Source organism: Terrapene carolina, unplaced genomic scaffold (assembly GCF_002925995.2).
Source record: "Terrapene carolina triunguis isolate 2854851 unplaced genomic scaffold, T_m_triunguis-2.0 Scaffold96, whole genome shotgun sequence".
Classification (NCBI taxonomy): domain Eukaryota; kingdom Metazoa; phylum Chordata; order Testudines; family Emydidae; genus Terrapene; species Terrapene triunguis.
The window spans coordinates 37,130,149-37,154,954 of record NW_020664447.1 but is presented as its reverse complement, the minus strand read 5'-3'; the positions used below and the strand labels follow the sequence as shown (position 1 = coordinate 37,154,954).

Genomic DNA, 24,806 nt, shown 5'->3' with positions numbered 1-24,806 from the left:
GCCAATAAGCGCAGGACCCACCAAGATAGAGGAGGAACTTTGTCACACCACCTAGACACATATGCTAAATGGGAGCTCCCTGCACCATCTAGTACGTACGTGACAGCTAATGATGTGTGCATAACCACACCACACACACAACCCTTCTACATATACGAAGCCTTATTATGTAGAAAACTTTATGCAACCTTTGTAGAATATTTAGACAAACTTTTTTTTTTTTTTTTAAACTTAGGGCTCCTTATGTTAGTTTTAAAAACTCAGAGGAAATGTAATAGCAACATTTTAACATGCAGTTAAAGTTGAATTTTTTTTTAAATTATACAAAAATACATAAGAATATTACCATTAAAAAGTGCAAAGCTGACGAAAGAATGGAAATAATCAATTCATGACAAGTTACATGTTTGAGATATTAACTGAATGCAAGAACTATAAGCGTAAAATATTGACATTTTAGTAACTCAAAATATGAAAAGTATAGACAATGACATTGTTAAAAGGAGGAAATTCCCCTTACAAATTCTAAAAACTTTAACTCAAACCCCACAAAGCATAACTCACAACACAGACATTATTATGTGTGTACATTTTTTATATTTCTATATATAATTAGTACCTTATGTTGAAATAATTTATGAGTTTACCATCATGGTGTCTATCAGACTGAGATCTATGTCTTTCATCAGTGCCTACTAGGGTTATGAGAGGTGGTCTTATAATATGTATAAGCTGTGACTACAATTAGACTGAAACAAGCTCATTTTCACTTGTAACCAGAGGAAAAATGTGAACTCTGATCTTCAGAAGTGAAAGTCCTAGTGCTTTAACGCAAAGTTATCCGTTAGCTTTCTTGAGCATATTTAGATAAATGTGAGCTTCCAATGTGTAGCTCTGACTATATGGTCTAATGCAATTCTCTGATGTATTAACAGGGAAACATAGAATAGAAACAGGAAGATTATATTACCTCTGTATTTGGCACTGGTGTGACCACTACTGGAATACTGTGTACAGTTCTGGTTTCCACAGCTCAAGAAGGAGGTTCAAAATTAGTCAGATTTCACAAAAGAGCCAAAAGAATGATTAAAAGTTTGGAAGACATGCCCAGTAGGGAAAGACTCAAGTCTCAATCTGTTTAGTTTATCAAAGAGAAGGTTAAGGGGTGATTTGATCACAGTCTATAAGTACCTACATGGGGAACAGAAATTGGATAACAGAGGGCTCTTCAGTCTAGCAGACAAGTGTATAACAAAATCCAGTGGCTGGAAGTTGAAGCTAAAAAAATTCAGACTAGAAATAAAGCACATACTTTTGACAGTGAGGGTCATTAACAATTGAAACAACTTATCAAGGGTTATGGTGGATTCTCCAGATTTTTAAATCAACATTGGATGTTCTTCCAAGACGTATAACTCTAGTTCCACCACAAGTATTGGACTTGAAGCAGAAATTAATTCAGGCAAGGCTTATGGCCTGTGCTATGCAGGAAGTCAGAACTGATAAACACAGTAGCCCCTTCTGGCCTTAAAATTATTAACTTACCTTTTCTTACTTTACAGATCCTGGTTTCTGCTCTGTCCCTCATGAACTCAACAATAAATACTCACTAGAAACCTGCAAAATCAAAAGTAATTTATTTTAGTGTTTTTAAATTGCAATAATAGGTGCTACCATTGTTGCAGTATAACATGTATTAATTGGCTTTAAGAAAAATTGTAGCATGCGCTGAAACATAGCATATTTTCAGGATCTCTGATACTTCGTCAGCCAACCTCCCCAAATTTTAAAAATATATAATTGTTAAACAACAACAAAAATCACATGCATACTAATTAACATGTGTTTGCAGCATACTAAAATGTTCCAACAATCACAGTATATACTATGAATGCATATTAAAAAGCTACAACTAAGCAAAATGCATGTATTTATTTATTTTGATTTCTATATTGCACTTATCCATACCTTCTTGGACTTGTGGAAAATTTTAAAACACAAACTAAATCTAGAACACGTCATACAGATATTTAAAATAACTCTCCAATTCCAGACCAAACATGCTGAATCAAATATACTGAGACTGCAGTAGTCTCAGATTATCACATGCCTTAAATCTTCAATTCTCAAACTATAATATATGGACCATATCCACAGAGTGCCTACTTATGGCAGTGGAGAGCTGGTTGGTCACACAGTGTTGGCTTCCCTTGTTGTTTCTAACTGCTAAATTGTATTAGAAGAAGCTAAAAATATAATATATGCTTTCCTAATATTAATTTTCCATTTAATCAATTGCTGTAGTTGCCACAGGAATATTCTAAGATGTAGATGACAAGGGAAGTGGATTATGCCACTGAAAATGATGGGAGGTGTCCAAGAGACACTTTTTATTAAGATGAATTGCACAATAAAAAAATATCTGAGAACACACTAAATATAGAATATATTTTTTCTCTCTCTCTCTCTCTCTCTCTCTCACACACACACACACACACACACACACTTCTTCCTCTTTCCAGGTCTACCCTAGGAACTTGTAGACTCTCTAACTGTAGGATCTACCTCTAACTTTCTTTGGGCCTCTCAATGGAGGCTTGATTTAAAATGGGTGTACGTTCTACCATTTTAAAGAGCAGAGGAGTCAAACTCCCAGCCCACAGGCGACATTGTGACCTTCTTGATGTACTTGGCTGAAAACCTTCCAGACATCAACCAAATGTAACAAATACCGTATTGTCTTCCCAAATCTGCAGACAGCCTGAAACAATGGTTCAGAGGCATGAACTCCCCCTCACACACTGTATTAATCCCACTAGAATGTTAACTCTAACGCATGAAGGTGGCACTTCAAACTAACCAACTATTTCACTGATGTATGCAATGGTGGTGTTGCTGTGTTGGTCCCAGGATATGAGAGAGAGACAAGGTGGGTGAGTTATCTTTTTTGGGACCAACTTCTGTTGGTAAGAAAGACAAGCTTTCAAGCTCATCTCTCTCACCAACAGAAGATGGTTCAATAAAAGATATTACCTCACCCATCTTTATCTCTCTATTTCATTACTGATCATTTTAGCCGATGAGATAGAGGGATGGGAGTCGCTGAAGGAAAGGAAATTCAGAGGGAAGAAAGAAATAGATACAAAGACAAAAGAGGGAGAGAAACAAAGGAGATGGAGAAAGAAATGACACGAGTCAGAAACAGCAAGAGGAGCCTATTTTCCCACAGAAAGCGACAATAAAAGATGAACTAAAAGTTTAGTTACTACTCACTGCCATATTCGATCTACTCTTGATCTTGGAGCAAAGCTCCCATTGAAGATAGTGGGAAATCTATTGTGAATTGAGGGGCTATGCCTTTCGCTGAAGTGAGGAAAGGCTCTGGCAGGGAGGAGACAATGGGGAAAGACTCCAGCAGCAGGGAGCTGCCAGAACCTTGCCAGAGTCTTTTACTCAGTGAGGAGGCTCCAGCAGCAGGGAAGCAGAGGGATACTACACTACTAAAAATAGCAGTGTAGATGAGGGAGGCACTGCTTGGGTCTGTAATGAGCCATATTGGGTATATACCCTAGGATTCAGGCTGGTAGGGCACTCTACTCACCTAAGCCATGTCTCACCATGTATACCGCTATTTATACCCATGCTAGCTGGGCATGCAGTGTCTCTACTCTGCACACCACCCCAAGTGTAGATGTATCTTAGAATACATACATCTGAGAAACAACAGTTATGCAGAAAAAAAAATCTTACTAGATGGCTTCCACAACTTCTCAAACATTGTTGTATATATTGTATTCTTCATTTCAGTGAGGACTGGAATAATCTATTGCAGGACCCCTTGTCACTGAACTCATTCAACAAACAGTGTATGTCTCCAGGAAGCAACACAATCCAGAAATATGCTATGTAACACAAGTATTGACTAATCAACAATACCTAGACAAGATGCAGAATCCTCAAAAGTAGATCCTAACACTATAGAATCACTCTAATCAGGGATATGATTTTACTGTATTTTTACAGTTTGAGCAGTATCTGGCATAATAAGGCTCTGATTCTTGATTGGGGCACCTAGGTACCACAGTAATACAAATTATAGCTACTAATACTACTAACTACAATAACTACAGAAACCAATATTTATACCCTATGTTAATCATACAAATTAGTTAAAGGGACAGAGACAGTTGAAACAAACAACAAGAATCTATTAGATTCTAGATGGGGTTTAATCATTACACAGCTTCAGCTAGGTATGCACAACATTTACAAATCCCAAATTTTGATATAAATAAAATCATTAAATGCAGCCTGTTGTACTGTGTTTTTTCAATCCTTATTTTTCACATAGTCTGTAATCGTTATGAAAATGGTTATTTAGCTTACAGTAACTGTGGTTCTTCAATGATTGTCTACATGGACCCAACATCTGGTGACTAGCAAGGAGTGACCGCATAATCAGGAGGTTGGTGCTAGGGGTCCTATTTAAATAAGCATTGCAGAACAGCTCTGTCAAAGCAGACATCAGAGCTTGAAACCTCAACTAATGAACACTTTTGGGTGAAAGTATGGACTGAGCCCCACATAGTTATCTTGCAAATTTCTGAAATAGGGATAATTCTTAAGAGAAGTTGCAGATGCTACCTGAACTCTGGTGGAAGGGGTTTTAACATTCATAGGTTGGATTTAACCTAGCTATCTCATAAAATGATCTAATACAGCTGGATACCCATACAATCTTAGTGCATATGGCTTGACCCATAATCCTATCTGCAAAGGGTACATATAATCTAGGGGAGCTCCTGAAGGTTCCTGTTCTGTCCAGGTAGTATGAAAGAGCCCTGAATACATCCAGTATATGTAATTTAGCTTCCCCTGGGTTTGAGTGGGGTTTGGGGTAAAAAGAATCATGAGGTGAATCAATTGATTTAAATGAAAACCAGAGACAACTTTAGGCCAGAATTTGGAATGAGTATTAAGAGTCGGCTCGCCTTTTTTCAATACCAAATAAAATGGGCCAGTCATAAGGGCCTGAATTTTCCCTACCCTCTGAGCTGATGTTATGACTACTAAAAACCCCAGATAGGTGGTAAAATGAGCAGGTTCGAAGGACTCACAAGGGAGTCATATTACGCCAGCTTCCTTAGTCCATGCACTGAACAATTCAGAACCTTTGAACAGGAGACTCTTGATGGTTGTTTGGACCTCCCTGGATATTCCAGAAGATTACTGCCATGAAGCCATGCACATGACAACAGAAGTGGTCACTGAATGTGCCACCACAGCAGGGTTATCTAGAGCAGGTTGCAGAGATGTTCAGGCCACTAATTGCCCCTCAGACACTAGGTATTTTAGCCCTTCTCTTTATTCCTGTGGAAGCTTCTCTGAATTGTGACATCTTGTCCCAGTTCAGATAGTCATATTTTGACAGCAGAGCCTGATAATTGGACATACACCTCTGGAGACTAGCTGAGGAGTACATCTTCCTGTCAATCAAGCTTCTTAAGGGTCCTTCTCTCTTGGTGTCATCTTTTGAGACCCTTATTCCTTTCATCTTCCATGTGATCCAGGATTGGGTGGGTGATAAAGCACTCGATTCCATGCTGCTTTCTAGGAAGTGGGTGCCACTGAAGCTGGGATATGCCACAAGAACTGGGCTGTGAACTGCCTTTTGGTCAAGCCACATGACTAGATACAGAGGCATGATGGGTCTTCTGTCTCATCTTATGAGTAGGAGTCTACTTAAATCATGGAGAAATCACAGATTTTTTTGTGGGTTGATCATGGAATAAAGAGCAAATTTCACTGTTTGTGTTCATACAGTATATATACACAAGTATTGTACTGTACTACTGTTACGTTTGTACATTGCCCTAAAAAAGGAAGTATGCACAGTACTTTTGTATACTTTTACCCTAGATATAATAATAAAAGACCAGATTTCACGGTCCGTGATGCATTTTTCACAGCCATGAATCTGATAGGGCACTACTTCTGAGGCAGCAGGGTGGGTGACCTTTAGTGAAATGCAATATGCATTTCATGAAATTAAATCCCTTAGCCCTACCACAACTACTGTAATATTTTTTACAACTATCTTGGCAGTTCAAAAGGATGAATCTAAGTAATTCATCTCTTCTATAGATGAATCATTGCTCACATTTCTATGGAGAAATGAAGGTGCAGCTGTCTTCCTAAATTAGGAAATGTAGCATCACATAATTCCACATATATGCCTCCCTCCCATGGTATAGACTAGTGCTCTTCCAAGCAGCTGCAGTCTCTTCAGGCAACCCAGATGGCCCTACCGCCATAACCACCAATGAATCTACTAGGTTTCAATCTGCAAACACGAATAGAGAAAAGGTAAATAAGAGGCCTTAACACATCCTTCTCCACAAAAAAATCACTTTTTTTAAAACCAAGTTTAACCATTTACTGCTTTTTATGACGTAATGGTCAGTGGGAAAATGAATTAAGTCACGCTAAATTACAGTTTGAGATTTTTAAGTTTTGGTGTGTTTATATGAACAAAAGATTGTACTGCATCTGACAAGACGGTGAGATAATTACAGAGGTGATGAAGGCTTGGCACCCAAATAGCCTTAGGTGTTTAATTAGGTGCATGTGGTATTTTGAACATAAGCAAAAAGCAGCTTTTCTGAGACACTGTTATTCTAGAAAAATTACTTGTTAATGCACGTATGCTCTACTTGAAAAGATTAATACCCTAAATTATAGCTTGCCTACTCATTTTTTAAAAAGAGGTTTCCAACTAGTCTTTGCCTACAGGAACCTAGCTCATGAATACCCTAGAACAATTCAAAGAAACCAAATTTGGTCATAAGTACAATTTCAGTAAACAGGTATGTCCACAAACTGAGATCAAAAATAAAGGAGAAAAATATGCTGTCCTCAGACTGCAAGCTAAACTCTGACTGATAAACGAGACCTGCACACACAGTGAAAGCAGTGCATGACCTTGAATAAGCAGTCCAGTGGTGTAAACATGAAAATGTGCTTTGTCACTTGGAATACTACAGTTTAAGTCTCAGGCATTGAAATCACTTCATCCTTTCAATAAATACAAACATTACTTGAGAGAAAGCTAACTTATATAGTTTTCAAGAAGTTGGGAAAAGCACTGTCCTTACCTGCCACTGCTAAATACAATTATTGGCTAAGAGCACATCTTCCTCTCCACCTAAGAGGGTCCGGACTCAGTGTGATTATGTCAGGCCCCTCCCATACATAGTCCTGGTGCTGGAACAGGGGGCCCAGTCTCCATGCCCCCCCTCACACACTCTCTTAAAAGTGGGAGGGTTATGCCCTCTCACTTTTTACCGGCCGTAAGGGCAAGCGATGAGGGGAAGGGGATGGAGAGGAGTGAGCGAGGTGCGGGGCTTGGGTGGGGCCACGGGGAAGGGGCCACTGTTCCGGCACCAGTGGGCCCCCCCCATACTTTTAGGAACCTTCTGCTGCTCCTGACTTAGTCTTGTATTTTGCGTAGGGCCCATGGAATGTACCAAGCACTGCCCCAAGGTATGATGGGAGGGAGATGGGATGACAGTTGCCAGTGACTTGATCACTTCTCTGTAACTTTATGTGAGCTACCCACCAGAAGGAAGTCAGAGTAATATCTGAATGAAAGACAAGAGCCAGAAAGGAGAGTGTCCAGTAAAAAAGGGAATCCTCAAGAGAAGCAACTCCCAAAAGCCTATCAACATTCCCTAAAACCAAAAGAACAAGACATATCTCAGATCTTCCAATGTAAGAAAGCCATGTGAGGGCAGGTTTTTCTGGCTTCAGCTACTATAAAGTAAATCAACTCTCAAAGGATAGGTAACCTAAAACAAAGTTTGCTATCCATTCCCCTGACAATGTTGTTAGCAAAACTGTATTGCAAGGCTGAAGAAAAGTTTTAATTTGATCTGTTTTCATCTATTAATAGCTTTACTTTAAAAAAAATGAATATTTTTATTGATGAGGGAAGTTGTCTTTTAAAAAAAAATAGCTCTCTAAATTGGTAAAGCCATGCTAAACAGAGGAAAGTTTTGCACGGTGGTGTGGTTTTTTTGTTTTGTTTTTAGTATAAACATTTATAAGGTGTCTATCATTGCATTAACTGGGCTCACTTTATATATCCTACGTTATAATCAAAGTCATTCCCTAATATAGGGACCAAATACACCACCCCACCCCCCTTTATCACCTGGAGCACAAGTACAGTCTGATCAGTAGGTTGAAAAAAAAAAAAAAATCAGGAGTACATGGGCTAGCCATTTGTAAAACACAGGGCAAAACCATGCATTTTATAACACATTCAGAGTGTGGCCAGATTTAGCTTAGAAATAGGCATATTTCTCATAAGTGCCTATCAGTGAAAAAGCCCTGCCTCCAGCTTCCTTTACCTTTACCCTCTTGAATGGTTCTTAAGCATTCTGGCTGCAGGCAATTGGCAGTGGATCATAGATGGCCAATCAATCAGAGGTAGCTGGCCCCAGATTGGTAAACCACTCAAGTCGAGACCACATCTCGTATACCCTGTACAACTCTCAACAAAAACAACAAATAGGTCAATTAGGGCTTTTTATGTAACTAGGACCATAAAGTTCTTCCAAAAGGTGATTCTCAGTGTGACAGGGTAGTCGGTTTCTTAAGGTCAGTGGTGCCTAGTGGTCAGACCATCCCATTACATAGCATGGCCCTATGAGATTTCAAAAGATCGAACATATATAACACAAGGACCTAGGAGTTACTGACAGAGGATGTGGTCCCAAGAATAAGTGGTGCTTGGGAAGAAATCCCATCACTGTGTCTTTAAGGCCTGAGGGCAAGGAATCTTGCAGAGTGGGTCAGGCAAGACTACCCTCTCAACCAGCCAACTGAGGGTGAACAGGAAGAAGGGAACCAGCATAAATGCTGCCTTCTCCCTCACAATAGAGCAGACAGCAACAGCAGCAAGCTGTCTTGCTGAACCTTCAAAGCCTGAAGACTAACTGGGGGGAAAGGAACCAGCTGAGGGAGAAGTCACTACAGCCCTGCCTGCAGCTGGCTAATTTATAATCCAGCTCCAAGGAGGAGAGCTGGAGACTCCTGTTTTAAGAGAACTGGCCAGGACTCCTACATAGGCCCAGAGGGGGTGACCTGCGGTAACTAACAAAGTGAGTTATATTTGGTTAAAAGACTAATAAATCAGACCCCACAAAGGGGATACATGTCTCAAACCAATTTTGTATGGGTAACTGACTTAAAGAACCTGAGGGGGTTCTCAAGTGCAAACATACCTTCAGGACACAAGGAGCATATGTTTTTGCCAATCTGCCTTCTGAAGAAAACAAGTGACTGAACTCTGCACTAGCTAAAACTTCCTATTGGCCTTGATTGTCAGTTGCAGATGGAGCATAATACATTAGTCCAACCTGGAAGTAAACATGGATGATAGAGAAACTCTACATTCAAAATTAAAGGGTGCAATCTTCTGGCACATCACAGATGAAAAAACTTTTCTGGAAATGATTACTATAGAAGGCCAGGAGCAAAAAGTAATCAAGTAAATATCTGACAGTGAAAACCACTCGAAGATAAGGCAAGTAAGACTCCTTCAACTGAGAGAGTGATTAGATTCTCAAAATAATCACCCCAGCCTCTCTTTTATCCAGGCAGATTTAGACAACTAATTTTCTTCCAGGACACTATCTCTACCAGACTTTAGAGGAGTAAAAACATAACAGCCATACTGAGTCAGATTAATGGTTCATCTAGCCCAGTATCCTGTCTTACAACAGTGAGTAAAGAAATGTCTCAGACTGGGTCTGAAGAAATAACATTGTAGCCCTTTGGGGTAGGGACTCGCTTTTCATTCTGTATTTATACAATGCCTAGCACAACGGGATCCTGGTCCGTGTCCATGGCTGGAATTCCTGGTAATAGTAAATAATAATACCATGACTACAATGACTGAACATACATATTGAACAAGAAAGTTGGCAGAATGGAGTTGTCACCCCCTATGACCTTCTAGGATCTCTCTAACAGGACCAAACGTTTGAAGGCATTTCTTCTAATCTTGCCAGTTCCTGTTATTAAGTATTTTCAAAGACGTCTGCTATCTCATTATTGCCATAAAATGCTTGGATCCCAAGATGAGGCTGCCATACAAAACCTTAGATTACATAGATATAGTTCACTGAGGCTTTTATACCATAACAAGCTCTGAAACCTGAATGGTTGACATCCAAACACATGGAGGCTGATCTTTCACAAAAGAGGGGGATTAGAGCATTAGAGGATGAGAGTTCATTGGGCAAGAACATCAGTATCTACATAACATTTCTTTAGCAAAGGCCAGACTACATTATTGTTGAATGAAGTTTTAAAAAGTGTAGTTTTTGTTCATTAAATTACCGTAGTTCATTTACATGCCCCTCAAGCTTTTGTCTAAAAAGAAAGGTTTAACTCACAAGACTATCTAAAATGAAGACCCTCAAACAGATTGCAAATATCATTGAAGGGGTTAAGGCCCTAAAAGTGAGCAAGTGCAATGAAAACAGTCTCCAAACAAGAGGATTAAATCCATTTTTTAAAAACTTAACTGTCAATGAAGAAACTTGGACCTTCGGATTAGACACAAATTGCTCATGGTTGAATTCAAAAGAAAAATGTGCCAGTTGCAGGGTAGATGGCTTCAATTCTAGATTAGTCTAAAGAAGGGAGGGAAATGTCTAAAAATATCTTCTACTCCTTGCCCTGCTGACACTTCAGTAAAAATCATTTGTGAAGTGGATGAATGTGAATAATTTTCACAGGAGGTGCCCAATAAGAGTATTTTAGACAAAGTCTCGACAAACATACATATGCACAAAAAAACCCCTTTTCCCTTTGTTCTTAGAACTAGATTCATCACCCTTTTGACCATTATTGAGCTGCATCATAATTCTAAACAAAAGCTCTTTACATTCTTTTTCTTTGTTATTAAATTATAAATTTGCTGTGCAAAGAAGTTTTTTTAAATTTCCTGTGAAGCTCAATTGTGAGAGGGAAGGCCGCCTACACAGCAGAGAAAGTGAGAAAAACACACTTGCAGAGCTGAAAAAAATATTCTGGTGTGGGCGTACATGGGGAGGGGAGGGAAGGAAGAGATCCTAGTCCTAATGAGAAGACTTTATTTTCCTATATCAGTCTGGGAAAGAATTAAAATGCATTGCTTAGAGATGAGCAAAAGGACTGCTCTCCATTCCAAACAAGCAAGCTATCAGATGTCAAGTGCCAGTATTATAAGTAAGTGTAAGATAAAGCCATTGCAAGTTCATATCCTTGATGTGACCGGCTTTAAATCTGGGCAGGAATGCTGCCTTTCCCCCAAATTTTTGCAACTCCCTGTATTGGATACACTCACAGAAAGGAAGCCACCTGTGCACTAGCAGCTGTTCAAAGCTTAAGGAGCCTGTGATAGAGTATACAGACGCCAAACTGGAGAGCAAGGGGTTAAGGAACAGCTCTGGGCCCAGGCGGCCCCAACCACCCACACCTGCAAAACCTGCGAAAGCTGGAAGCAGGGCTTTAAAAAGGGGAGCAGAGCAGCTCACAGGCAGGCAGTGGAAGGGAGCAGATGGCTGCTCTGAGCTCTAAGGGGAAAGCGCTGCCCAGGAAATCATTACCTGGAGACTTGACAACCGACCTGTGCAAACCTACAAAAGTGAGGCAGATGACTGAGTGTGCAGCTCAGAGACTTGATTGAAGTGATTTACTCCATGAAGCTAAAGGAGATGGGGTAGGGAATGGTCCGGAGGGACAGCGGTTTAGCATCACAAGGTGTCGAGTGTAGCTGTCCACCATTGGGCCCTGGACCAGCGCCCAGTGAAGAGGACAGGCCACGGCTCCCCCACCCACTCCAAGAGGATGTTACAACAGGAGCCTTCTTCAACGGTGAGAAGCCAGCTAGGAAAGACCCCAAAAATCCCTGTGCTAAAGGGTAGGACTGGAAATCCTTGGGACAGGGACACTGAAGGACAGGACTAGGCAACACTGCTGGTGATTGTGCCCCTCCTACACTACAATAAAACAGTTTCATTAAAATTTATATCCAAAGACTTCCCTCCCTTTTAAATGTTCCTACTCAAACCACTAAAAATCTAATTTTCAGAGGTGCTGAGCATCAGAAACACTTGCTTAATGTGAATGAAAAATAGGCCATAAACATCCCTAGTGGCTTCTCAAAGGCATACTCTTTTATAAATCTCTAGCCTCAGTGGTCATAGCCCATTCTCAATCCACCATGTAGATCAATAAATCAGGATTTATAGGACCAAACGAAGGAGCAGCAAATTTCTAAGTCCATGACCTTTCACTGAAAATGTGCTTCTGAGTTTTACACATGAAGGCAACAATCTTCTGCATTATATCTTGTAATGAACCTCTCTTTATAAACATGTGTTTTATACCATTTAACAGAAATGAAAAGATATTTATTTAAGTATCAATTTGCATGTTCCTCCACATTTAAATCAGAAAACTGTTGGCCCAAGTTCCTCATCTGATTTACACTGCCACATTATCAGAAGGATGGAGGCATTTTCTAAGGTAGATAGGACACAAAGGCACACCAGCACAAATAGGGAAGTTAGTGACAAAGAGCCTGGTCTTGTTCACATTTAAGTTAATGGGAGTGAATTTTGCCATTGACTTTGATGATAGTAAAATCATACGCCGTAACTGGGAGAACTACCCAATGCTTCGGCGATAGTGTACACAAGGTTGGCTCCTACATAAGGCTGGGATTTTCGAAGTCAGTGGGAGCTGGATATCTAACTCCCTTAGACATTTAGGCTGAGATTTTCAAAAGAGTCTAACTCCCATAGCTAGTCGAAATTTGGACTCCTGCAACTTCAGCACACTCAGCTACTGTGGAGGAAAGCTTCACATATCACCCACTAGTGACCCTCCAACTGAATAGAATTACACATGTTGACAGACTCAAGAAAGTATTCATCCGCCTCTGGAGAAACCTACCATAACAATCACTGTTACAAGCTGAACATAAAACCAGAAACCCACAAACCTCTATAAACTGGATAGAACACTTTTCACATTGACACTGCCTTTTGGACTAATGAATTGGCGCTTTAAACATTAATTGCATCTTACATATGTGAATGGGTAAGTATTATCCCTATTTTACAGATTCTAAAACAGAGGCACAGACAAGTTAAAAATTGGATTATTAAAAATGCCTACATGACTTGGGAGCATATGTCCCATTGACCTACCCAAAGTTATACAGTGAGTCTGATAGAACAGAATAGTAGCTAGATTTGAAACAACTCCCAGTCCACTCCTAAAACCACTAGACTGACCATGCTTCTCCCTTGAAGGTCACTGTACTGCAGGGCCTTCTGGGTGAGATGGACAGCAGTATTAGACTAACAAAGGGAGATGAAGAGATGAACAGCAGTGGAAACTTTTAAAAGGGGGTAAGTCAAAAAGAGGGGGTGGGGAAGGGAAAAATGGAGAAACAAGGAAGAGAGGTTGCCAGATAAAAGTGTAGAGGAGAAACGTACAAAATCCAAAGGAGGATGGAAAACAGTGAGAAAGACAAGAGAGAAAAAATAAGTTAAGGAATTTTTTTTATTATTATTGTTACTCATTAGTTTTGCTGCTAAATAAAAACTTCATAAAACTTTGGAATTCATCTTCCAAAATCTGACCTTCCTGATTTAAAAGAAGTGGGGGGCTAGTCTATCTGACAAAATTGAAAATATATCCTTGTACATACTGAGAAACATAGGGAAAAATGCATAAAAATAATTCCCTCTCGCTGCCACTGAACTGCACGCAATGAGCTTACATCCTAGTCTTTGGTAGTCAAGGATGACTCCAATAGCATATATTTGTGTCAAGGCTCAGCTTGTCATCTAAAGAACATTTTGCTTCAATAACTATTGCCAAAAAAGCTCAATCTGTTTTCCTCTCAACTTTATTTCACTGTAAAATAAGAATTAAGAAATGGCGCTTCTCAAAGTGCCAATAAAGCAGAAGGACACCAATGAGTCCCCATCTACCTTCTTCATTGGAATATAGAAAACCTATCTGCCAGTAGGTTTATCTTTAGACTTTTGAACAGGTATTTTTTTAAGGTAGCTTTTAGTGCATGATGCACAGAATAATGTCAAACACATTACATTATTGATCCAAGGGAATTCACTACCAAATAATACATTAAATGTAATTCATTTACCAATTCTTTTCCCTACCTCTTCAACAGAAATTCACCATTTTATCCTTTACCACTTTTTCTCAAGGTACTCACACAACAACTTCCCCTGAATGAAAGTGCATCACACAGCTTCTTCTGAAATTTTCACTCCAAGACTCACCCTACTAGGACTAGAAACCACACAAACTGATTATTCACCACCATCACCATCAGCACACATTTTCAAACGGTAACCAAATTGTGACTATACTATTTGGCTACAGTGTGCTACTATAAGGTATTCAATTGTTTTAATTTACTTTTAAAATACCTTCACATCTTACAAATGAAATACTGACAATACATATTACATGTAGCAAAAAAATATTGGTAATTTGAATATATTTCCTATTTATGAGGTAATAGCTTGCCCTGGTCTGAATAAACTCAAAAGCCAGAGGTCAAGGAATTTATAAAAAATAACCTACAGGGTTCACTTGTCTATGGTATCATTACCACTAAGTTAACAGCAAGTACCCTCAAACTGCATACTAATCGTTTTAGTTTAGATTTTAAATGAAAACAAAAAACAAAGATGTATGTCCAAGTGCCGACAGGTACATTTAACAAAATTTCATCTAAGATGTTAGCCCTATTTCCCTTCTCCCAGTTTTCCCTCTACTTTTCTTTCTCCACCTCTGCAGGTCAACAAGGCTCTCTGCCCTCCAGAAACACTGCACTATATTATTTTCATTTATATTTTAATAACTAAAATGGGAAGGAAAGACTAGGATTCTCCCAATGTAAACAGTGGGAAACAAACAACATGCATGATAACCATTGTGAAGACAAGAACCCTGCTGATGTGTGGGGGGAGGGGGAAGAGAGGAGGTTACTCACCGTGTGCAGTAATGATGGTTCTTTGAGATGTGTCCCCCTATGGGTTCTCCACTGTAGGCATGTCTGTGTCCCTGCGCCTCTGGTTGGAGATTTTAGATAGCAGGGACCGTTCAGCCCACACATGCACTCTCCCTATCTTGTGCTTTGCCTTGAGGCTATCTAGCGCTGCGTGGGCGAACCACCCTCATTCCCGTTATTGAGAACTCCAAAGTAGAGGGGAGGAGAGCGGATCATGGAGCACCCATAGGAAGACATCTCAAAAAACTATAGTTACTTCACAAGGTGAGTAACCTTTTCTTCTTCGAGTAGCATCCCTATTGGTGCTCCACTGTAGGTGACTCCCTAGCAGTACTCCCTATGGAGGTTGGGGCTTTGGAGTCAAGTCTATTACTGATGTCAATATTGTGGAGCCAAAGACGGCATCAGAAGCTGAGTCATGAGTCATTGCATAAGGTTCCACAAAGGTATGAGCAGATGCCCAAGTTGCTAACCTACATATTTCTATAACGGGAAAATTTTTTATAAATTCCATAGAAGTGGGGATGGATCTCGTGGAATGAGTTCAGACTCCAGATGGAGGTTGCAGATTGTGGGCACGATAGCAACAGTTTATGCAGTTTGAAATCCATTTAGAAAATCTCTAATTTGATATAGCAGATCCTTTGGATCTGACCGCAACTGAGAGGAACAGTTTAGGAGATTTCCTAAAGTCCTCTGTTCTATCCAAATAAAAGGCCAAAGCTCTCCTGACATCAAGCATGTGTAATATTGCTTCTCTGTTGTCACAGTGAGATTTTGGGAGGAAAGTAGGCAGATAAATGGGTTGGTTCATATGGAACGATGAGGCTACCTTGGGGAGGAAATTCGGGTGTGGTCTCAATGTGATATTATCCTTAAAGAAGACTGTAAAGAGAAGGTGTGCCATTAGTGCCACTATTTCCCCGATCCTCCAAGCCGAGGTGATAGCCGCTAGGCATACTGACTTAATGGACAGATGCATACATGAGCATGTGGCCATGGGTTCAAAAGGTGGCTTTGTTAGGCCCTTGAGAACTAGATTAAGGTCCCATGTTGGAGACTGACATCTGATTTGTGGGAAGAGGTTATCCATACCCTTGAGGAATCTCTTCATCGTTAGATAGATATTCAGTATTTGCTCATCCATCTTCTGATGGAAGGCTGATATGGCCACAACGTGGACTTTTACTGAGCTATGAGATAGTCCCATCTTCTTGAGATCTAGGATGTAGTCTAGTATTAAGGGGAGAGAAGAGGATATATGGGGTAATTTGTTTCGAGTTACACCAGATTTGGAATCTTCCCACTTTTGTGCATAAAAGTGTGACGAGTCACTGATTTTCTGCTATGCATCAGCACCTCTTTCACCTACTCAGAACAGGAGGATTGGAACCCTCAAGGAGCAACACTTTGAGCTGGAGATCTTGTAGGCTGGGATGCTGGATCTATCTGTCCAATGTTCTGAGAGAGGAGTTTAGGAAGGAGCTGAAGAGTAATTGGTGGGCACATTGCTAGTTGTGTTAGGTATGGATACTGTGACGGGTTAGATCAGAGAACCTCCCTTGGGAGCTGCCATCCGATGTGCCAAGACTACTTCTACCCCTGCCTTCCCTGCCAGCTCGGGGCCCCAGCACCCTGTCTTGCTGAGCCAGACACTCCCGTCTGCTCCAACGAAGACCCAGGGTTTCAATTACTTGCCCCAAAGCTGCAGGTTTACCTGAAAGCACCTAACAGAAGTGTTCCTGTCTTTAACACTCAGATGCCCAACTCCCAATGGGGTCTAAATCTAAATAAATCCATTTTACCCTGTACATGCTGGTAAACTCATAAATTGTTCGCCCTCTATAACACTGATAGAGAGATATGCACAGTTGTTTGCTCCCCCTGGTATTAATACATACTGTGAGTTAATTAATAAGTAAAAAGTGATTTTATTAAATACAGAAAGTAGGATTTAAGTGGTTCCAAGTAGTAACAGACAGAACAAAGTAAGTCACCAAGCAAAATAAAACAAAACGCGCAAATCTATATCTAATCAAACGGAATACAGATAAGATCCTCACCAGTTCCAGAATGCTCCCTTTTACAGACTAATCTCCTTTTAGCCTGGGTCCAGCAATCACTCATACCCCTTGAACACTGTCCTTTGTTCCAGTTTCTTTCAGGTATCCTGGGGGGTGGAGAGGCTCTCTCTTTAGCCAGCTCAAGACCAAATGGAGTGGTCTCCCAGGGATTTAAATAGACTCTCTCTTGTGGGTGGAGACCCCCCTTCTCACTCCTATGCAAAGTCCAGCTCCAAGATGGAGTTTAGGAGTCACCTGGGCAAGTCACATGTCCATGCATGACTCACAGTTTTTACAGGTAGCATCCATTGTTTACATGCTGCCTTGAATGTCCTCAAGTAGATTTCTTATGTGGATTGGAACATTCCAAGATCCATTGTCCTTTAAGTGTTTCTTGATTAGGTACTTAATTTCAACATTCCTTTCTCCAGGAACTGACCAAATGCTCTACTAAGGTTATTTAGAAATCAAGCCAGTACACAGCCAACATTCATAACTTCGAATAGAAAAATGATACATGCACACAAATAGGATTAATACATTCAGTAGATCATAACCTTTACGGAGAAATGTTACATGGCATATGTAGCATAAAACACATTCTAAGCATATTTCCATAAAGCCTTATGGGAGGTACCGTCACAGATACCACATTTGTCTTGGCCTATGAGTATAACTTTCCCTTTTTCCCCTCCTTATTTTGAGTAGGACCTTCAATAGGAAAGGAAATGGAGGAAAGACGTACAGGTGACCTCTGTTCCACTGAAAGAGAAAAACATCTCCCAATGACTGTTTCCCCAGCCTGGCTCTGGAGCAGTACAGGGCGCATTTAGTGTTTCTGTACGTAGCAAACAAGTCTATTGCTGGGGTTTCCCCTTCAGCAGAATATGTTGTAGAGTACTCCTGGGTCCATTTCCCATTTGTGATCCAGTGAGAACGTGCTGCTGAGGCGGTCTGCTGTTATATTCTGTACCCACGGCACATAAGCAGCTGATATGACAATGTTGTGATGAATACACCAATTCCATAATTTTACTGCCTCTGCACATAGGGATGGTGATCTCACCCCTCCCTGGTGATTTATTAAGACATACACACTATGTTGTCTGTCATGATTTTCGTATGTTTGTCCTTGATCAATGGCAGGAAATGTGCACAGGCATTCCTCACCACTCTGAGCTCCAGTAGATTAATATGGAGCATTGATTCTGTGGAGGACCAACAGCCCTGTACCTTGTAATTGTCCAGATGGGCTCCCCAATCCACTAATGATCAATGTTGGAGGTGGCTATGCAAATGAGATCCCTGCACAGACATTCTCTGGGTCTTTCCACCATTCGAGGGAGTCTTTGACTGAGGGTCTTGTGTGTACACTGATCTAAGCCATGTTTGCAAGCTGTGCATGTGGAGTCTTGCCTGAGTTGTCATGAATGTGCATGCTGCCATGTGCCCGAGGAGCTGAAGACAACTTCTCGCTGAAGTCTGGGGGCTAGCCTGAACAGTGTGTATTAAGATGGTCAGGGTGTTGAATGTGGGTAGTGGAAGGAAGGCCCTGGCCTTCGCTGCATAGAGATAAACCCCTATAAATTCCAGGTGTGTACTGGAGTCAAAGTCCATTTCAGAGTGTTCAGTTGTAGTCCCAGCTGCTTAAATACCTCCATAGTCTTTTGTATGGCCCATAGGACACTGAAGTATTGAGCCTTGAGAAGACAGTCATCTAAATATGGGTAAATCATGATTCCTAACTTACGGAGATGAGCCACTACCACAATTAGAACCTTAGAGAATACTCTGGGTGCATATGAAAGGCCTAATGGAAGCCCTCTGTATTGAGAACGACCCTGGACAAAGGTGAATCTGAGGAATATCCTGTGGGATGGTTGAATCAATATGTGGAAATAGGCATCTTGCAGGTCAAGGGCTGACAACCAGTCTCCATGGTCTAGGGATAATTGCTGCTAGTGTGACCATTTGATATTTTTGTGCCTTTACGTATTTGTTTAGTGCTCTTAGACCTAGAATGGGTCTCCATCCTCCTTTCTTTTTGTGAATCAGGAACTACCTGGAATAGAAACCTTTTCCCTGGATGTGATTGGGAACTGGTTCTATAGCCCTCAGGCTTAATAGATGATCTCTTTCCTGACATAACAGTCTCTCAGGAGAAAGGTCACTGAAGAAGTACGGAAAGAGAGGGTGGGCAGGAGGGAGGGAGGTAAAATGGATAGAGTAACCCTTGAAAATGATCTCCAAGACCCATGTTTTCCCAGCTTTGTTGGAAACAAACAAGGTGGCAATTGAAAGGCTGTGGACTGTTTGTATACTGCAGCAATTATTGGTGGGAGTGGTAGCTCGGGGCCTTGACCAAAGTATCAAAGCTGGTGTTTTGAGGTTGAGGGCTGGGTTGATGAGGTTGATGGGAGCTGATGGTTTTTGTTTTTGCACTCGTCTCTTCCATTGGGGTTCGTAATACCGCTGGGGTGGAGGGAACTGGGCCAGTCAGGATCTGGGTGTTTGTATACTAAATTTTCTTTTTTGTGCTGACGTGTAGATTCCTAGGGACCACAACGTGGCCCTCGAGTCCTTCAATGTATGAAGTGAGGCATCCATTTTGTCTTCAAAGAGCTTGGAGCCCTTGAAGGGAAGGTCTTCAACTGTTTGTACTCAGTATCCCCAAAAGATGTAACCAGGAAGCTCATCTCATCACCACCGCCATTAATACAGAGCGGGACGCTGTGTCTGCAGTGTCTAGTGCTGTCTGCAGTGCTGTCATTGTGATCAGCTGGCCCTCATTAATGATGGCTTGAAACTGTTCTTTTTGTTCATTCGGCAGGTGGTCAATAAAGGCATTAAGTTTCCTACAATTAATGTGATCATATTTTGCCATTAAGGCTGGTAATTTGCAGACCTAAACTGTAAGGTTGCAGAGGAATATGCCTCTCTACCGAATAGATCTAGCCTTTTCCAGTTTTTGTCATAAGGGCAGAGTTAGCATGATGCTGTCTTCCATGGTGTATTTACAGCATCGTCGACAACAGAGCTGGGTGAAGGATGTGGGGGGGAAGTGTAAAAAATACTATGTGCCCTCTAAGAATGTAATTGGCCCTTCTGCATGTAGGTGTTATGGAGGCTGGTGTTTGCCAAATAACCTTGGCAGGATCCAAGAGCACTTGACTGACTGGGAGTGCAATCCATGTTGAGGAGGCCATATGTAGGATGTCTAGTCATTTGTGATCCAACTTCTACCTCTTTGACAGCAACCTTTAGTGAGATCTTGGAATAGTTTAAAACCATCCGCTATTGATGGTGGAGAGGGCATTACAGCTTCATCCAGTGAGGATGAGGCTATATTAGCTTCAGTCTAGCCTTCTGCTCTTCAAAAGTTTCCTCTGGAGGTTCAGGGCTCTGGAAAGAGAGGCTGAAGGAGAGGGTCATACTGTCTTCCTGTGGGAGACACTGGAGGCCCCAGAAGGAGGGTGTCTGTAGGCTGCCTATGGTTCCTATTATGGCCACTGGGGTGGAGCAAAGGGCATGGGTAGTGGCATCCAAGGGTGTGCATGCCAAGTAAGTAGTTGAGGCTCTGGCTGCAAATCAAGACGACCCTGGGTGTTGCTCAGATGAGTTAGTCTCTGCTTAGTTTCAAAACACGTCATCCTCCCCACTGTCTGCCTCTTCGCTAGATAAAGGTAGAGCGGACAGAGGGGCTGGTGATGAATGCCTTGGTACCACGGGCAATTTTGGAGACCAAGAGATAGTCGGTAGTGGTGATCCTAGAGCAGGGGTCGACAACCTTTGGCACGCGGCTAGCCAAGGTAAGCACCCTGGCGGGCCAGGCCGGTTTGTTTACCTGCCGTGTCCGCAGGTTCAGCCGATCGCAGCTCCCAATGGCCTGGAACAGCGAACTGCGGCTAGTGGGAGCCATGATCCACCGAACCTGCGGACGCGGCAGGTAAACAAACCGGCCAGGCCTGCCAGGGTGCTTACTCTGGCAAGCCGCATGCCAAAGGTTGCCGACCCCTGTCCTAGAGACTGAGATGTAACGGTAACCAGCGGTCTCTGGAAAAACTAAATTCCTGCATTACCATGTGGTGATCAGTACCACTAGGGTTTGTTGTTGCTGGCTCATTGGTACTGAAGGAGTCAGTGGAGGCTGAGATTTCCTGTGGTGTGATGAGGTGACCAGAAGAGGGCTAAATAGAGGTGCTCGGTACTGCAGTCATATGCATCGGTGCCGCTTTTGCAGAGGTACAGTCTCTGCTTCTAGCTCTGTCAGACGGTGCCGACATGTCTGAGCCTGTGCACCTTGGGTTTTTAGGCTTGAGGACAGTACCAGTACCTGAGGAACCCTGTGCTTTATGGGTACCATGCCGCAGTGCCAAGGTCACTGATCTTGTTGGGGATCTCCTCTGACTGGTTAAGTGCTCAGTCTGGGGACTTGTCGCCCTTTTCTTAAGCCTTACGAGGGGAGTCAGAGATTTCCTATTAAGCTCTCTTTCCTTGGAAGATGATGATCTTGGCGGTGACCATTGCTCCAGGGAAGTCCCAGGATTGGGGTCAGAGGCCGGTCTGCGGGAACTAGCCATCATGAGGAGAGTAAGTTTTAGTTCATAGCTCTTCTTCATTCTGGCCTTTAATTTTTGGCAAAAAGTGCACTTTTGACTAATGTGAGCCTCTCCTAGGCACTGGATACAGTGAGAGTGATCATCGCTGAGAGGCAATGAGAGGCAGGAGAGGCAATGTTTGAACCCAGGGGAGCCAGGCATAACCCTTGTTGGGGGGAGGGGGGAGTCAGTTCCCAGAAGGTGGCAGGGGAATGTGTCAAGGACAGGGAGAAAAAGAAAAAAAATATTTGGGGGGGAAGGAGAATTAGAATGGAAGCTTTACTAGCTACTATGAGAATGGAAACTACTGGCTACTACAGAATTCAAAGTGAGGAACTGTAATCAGAATTGGACTGCTAATCACTGTCTCAGGCCAAGGGCAGTTGAGAAGGAACTGAGGGTGATTCACCCGCGCAGCACTAAATAGCCTCAAGGCAAAGCACAAGACAGGGAGAGCACATATGCAGACCGAACAGACACTGCTATCTAAAATCTCCCATCAGAGGCGCAGGGATGCAGACACACCCACAGTGGATCACCCATAGAGACACTACTCGAAGAAGAAAGGTTTTTGCGCAGGGCGAGCAATGAGAAGGGCCCAATCTAGTACACATTTGCCCTTTCAACTATTTGACAGCCCATTCTCTTTATTTTTTACTTTTATTCTTTTTTCTGTGTCATATATATATTTTTAGTTGTTTGGCTTCTTCTGAAAGCAGTGAGATCCTGAGTTGACATCTTCACTCCTGACAAACAGCTTGAAAATTCTGTATAGATTAGTCAATCAGAACAGATGGAGTAGAGTAGACATGCCACCTAGCTCTTATATAGCGGTTTTAATCAGTAGATCTCCAGGCGCTTCACCGTCTTTGATGTATTCATCCTCACAACACCGCTGGGAAAATAGAGAAGTATTATCCCAATTTTACAGATGGGCAGAGGCACAGGGAGGCTAAGTGAATTGCCCAAGATCACACAGGATATTTGTGGGGGAGTATGGAACTGAACCTGGATCTTCCAAATTCTAGACTAGTGCCCTAACCACTGGACAATCTTTCTCATATAATAATTTTCATCAACAGATATCTAAGTGCTTTACAAAGGAGGTAAGTATCATTAACCCAATTTTACAGATGGGGAAACAGAGGCACAGAGCGCTAAGGTGACTTACCCAAAGTTGCCCAGCAGGCCAATGGAAGAACCAAAAACAGAACTCAGATCTCTCAAGTCCCATTGTGGGGCCCTATGCTGTGAACCACGCAGTCTCCCCTTTTATATAAGATTTCAGTAATCATGGTATTGTTATGGAAAAGTAACACTACAATGATTACACATTCCCCTGCATGCTGGCTCAAAATTACTGTTAGCCAGAGTACAGAAATTCACATAATGTATAGTTTGAGAAATAACAGTACAATGAATATGCAAATCAGACCCCCTGAACTGCATAACTGAACAAGCCTAGGCTGCTTGCTGTATACTTAACATTTGCCAACCAAGTAAAGTTAAACTTCTCCAATGTTGAATAAAATTTGTTTGCGAGTGATTTATCGCACAAGCTCCCATTAATTCAACTTCAACTGTCTGTGCCTCCACGTCCCCATTAAGAAAATAAAAATAGTAATTATCTACCTCAGAGGTGAAAATGATTAATATTCATAAAGGATATGAAAATTAAAAGCACAGAGAGGGTTGAAGGAATTTAGGGAGTCTATTTTCTATTAATTTTCTGAATGAGAAAAGGTTGGCTTTTAATAGCACTAACTTCTTTCTTTTGAGTTTCTAAGAATTTTATCAACAGTATACACACAAAATAAAATCATTGCCAACAAAACTTCACTTGAGCTTTATGCCCAGCCATGAACAGCAGCAGAGCCTTCAGAGTGGATTTTTATCTGAATAAACAAGTTTTGGAGTATGTCTTTAATCTTGCCCTTCTACTTAATTCGTCTCTCTAAACTTGCATCTTTTAATTTTCTTTTTTTCTCATTAAAATATTGATTAAAATGTTAAAAGTTAGGGCTTAGCTAGATGCTTAGATAAAGAAAAGAGAAGGTTACTTTGCAATAACTAGAATACACCGCTACCTCGATATAACGCGACACGATATAACACGAATTCGGATATAACGCGGTAAAGCAGTGCTCCGGGGGGCGGGGCTGCGCACTCCGGTGGATCAAAGCAAGTTCAATATAACGCGGTTTCACCTATAACGCGGTAAGATTTTTTGGCTCCTGAGGACAGCGTTATATCAAGGTAGAGGTGTACTTTGAATGTATTGTTTCTAACAGATCCATGCTGAAGGAGGAGTACAGTGAATTATCTTGCAAGTCCAAGAATGATTAAAGCTGTTAATTATTAAGGGCCATGTGCAAATCAACCCATGGCTGAGATTGTTCCACATCAGGTTTTAGCTTCCTATTGCTCCAGACAGACTTTGGTTCCTCTCCATCTATCTTGGGGCTGCTCTGCACCATGATGAAGGCCTGGCTGGTGTAAAACCAGTCTCTGGATTAGGGAGCTACAAATGTCCCCCCACCAGTTATGCTCCATGCTTACTGGGTGCAGCTAAGAATCTGGCCCAATGTTTTCATCTTATATGGAAAATGGTCTTGACGCCTTCAATTTTGGTAGACCATCATCTGTTTTGTTACTAAGTAAACTGGGACATGGCTTTCAAGGTCAAGTATTTCTCATGCACATAACACTTTCTCAAAACATTTCCATTCAACAGCATCAGTCTCACTTGTCAGTGACTAAAGATCTGAAAGAATTCAAGGTCTACCACTTCTCAGCTATTTGGTTTGAGAAGTGTGCTTTCTACTAAGCCAGCCCAGACTCCCACTTCTTCAGTGCAGCTAAACACGAAAATACAGCATGCTCTGGGAGGATCACTTTCGGTTTCCTTTCTCATTCTGATGAGCTTTTGGGGGTAAATATGGCATGGATTAAAAAGGCCCAGGGAGAATGACCTTTGTCTAGGCAGATATAGGGTTACCATATTTCCACAATCAAAAAAGAGGACACTGGGGG

The 24,806-nt window shown here is 41.5% G+C and overlaps 1 protein-coding gene across 3 annotated transcripts in view; it reads right to left on the bottom strand.

Moving 5' to 3' along the window:
* Positions 1 to 24,806, bottom strand: part of SIPA1L1 (signal induced proliferation associated 1 like 1) — a 388,229-nt gene that overhangs the window by 252,464 nt on the left and 110,959 nt on the right. For 2 of the 3 annotated variants that reach the window (XM_024218824.3, XM_026651466.2), the window contains exon 3: positions 1,546 to 1,617. The exons of the other annotated variant lie outside the window; for it this stretch is intronic. The gene's annotated coding sequence lies outside the window, so the exon portion shown is untranslated. The remainder of the gene's footprint in view (positions 1 to 1,545; positions 1,618 to 24,806) is intronic. 3 annotated transcript variants of the gene reach the window in all.